The sequence below is a fragment of the Odocoileus virginianus genome, chromosome 3 (genome assembly GCF_023699985.2).
Source record: "Odocoileus virginianus isolate 20LAN1187 ecotype Illinois chromosome 3, Ovbor_1.2, whole genome shotgun sequence".
Lineage (NCBI taxonomy): Eukaryota > Metazoa > Chordata > Mammalia > Artiodactyla > Cervidae > Odocoileus > Odocoileus virginianus.
The window spans coordinates 30468503-30470241 of NC_069676.1; positions in this window are offsets into that span (position 1 = coordinate 30468503).

A 1739-nucleotide genomic window follows, 5' to 3' on the forward strand; every position below is an offset into this window, starting at 1 on the left:
CAGATAAAATATTTTCTGTACCTAACTGTAGGATAACATCAGTGGTGCTATTTTAATTGTCACTTGATATCATCTCAGAAGCAGCTGGCTATGTTTTGAGTGTGATAAAATTGACAGAAGTTGTGTATGTGTAATGTAATTTGTGATTCTCTAAAGTTTTGACTTGTGTTCTTGAAAAGTGCCATGTGCCTCAATAGATGATAAATCACTGAAGAGATTTGAGATTGTAACAATCTGTTATTGACCAGATGAAGAGTAAGTAAATGGGAATTATGTGTAAACTGAAAGACAAGCAAAAATCAGAAATTCTCTTGGTTTAGAAATACTATATGCAGTACTACAAGACCTTGGCAAAGTATAACCCAATGTTATGCATAAACATTTTCTCTGATAAACATAATAAATACAGGGATACTCTAGGAGTAGAGTAACGCCATCTTGGAAGATGAATTCAACTGTATTATATACCGTGTGTCAGTCGATCAGTCATGTCCAGCTCTGTGCAACCCCATGGACTTTAGCCCAACAGGCTCCTCCGTCCATGGGATTTTCCAGGCAAGACTACTGGAGTGGGTTGCCATGACCTTCTCCAGGGGATTTTCCTGATCCAGGGATCAAACCCAGGTCTCCTGCACCATCTGAGCCACTAGTGAAGATCTGTATTATGTACTAATTACATGGTAATAATGGTGAGCTTGGAGGTGACAGCACTGCCTAACTCTGCTGGAGATGTATTTTGAGATATTTTTCTCGTATAATTTATAGATATGTGTTGACTCATTGCTCTCATTCCATTTTTTCTTGCTACCAATGGCATGAAATAAAAAGAGATGGCTAACATTCAGGGTTCAATCTATGACCTTGGAAAAGACATAGCCAACCTGCTCAAGTGAGAATTATAATACCGTTAGTTAACATAGAGCTTTGCCCAGCTGAGTCAATAAACTACAATATATGTTTTCACAATGTACATAGTATAATTCTTAGTATCTCTTCTTCTGTCTTGATCGTCAGAGCTAAATGGACATGAAAAAAAATCTAAACTCACTATGTATCTCATTATCAACAGAAGACCTTATCCAGTGCTTATATAATATTTTTAAATGAATAATAACTTGCTGCTATTAAGTACTTGCGTGCCTGCTTAATCCCTTCAGTCATGTCTGACTCTTTGTGATCCTATTGTCTGTAGCCTTTCAGGCTCCTCTGTCCATGGGATTTTCCAGGCAAGAATGCTAGAGTGGGTTGCTAAACCCTCCTCCAGGGGATCTTGCCAAGCAAAGACCTGAGACTAATTTATTTAAAAAAATCACACACATTACTTTCAATTATTTGATGACATATGACGTGGAACAGCTTTTCATATGCTTTTTTGTCACCTATCTTCTTTGGTGAAGTGTCTGTTAAGATCTTTAGTCCACTTTATAAAAAATGAATATTTATTTCTTTGGCTGCACCAAGTTTTAGTTGTCATATGCAGGATCTTCAATCTTTATTGTGGCATGTGGGATCTCGGTCCCTGACCAGGGTTCGAACCAGGGTCCCTACATTGGGAGAATGGAGTCTTAGCCACTAGGTCATCAGGGAACCGTTAGGTCCACTTTTTAATCAAGTTGTAAGTAAACTCTTTGTATACCCAAAATTTTAGGAATAAAAACTACTTAATGGCATCGGTGTATGTTTCATCCTCTATTTTGTGAAGTAGGAGAGACTATCCATTGTTTTTCTTAATTTTGCAA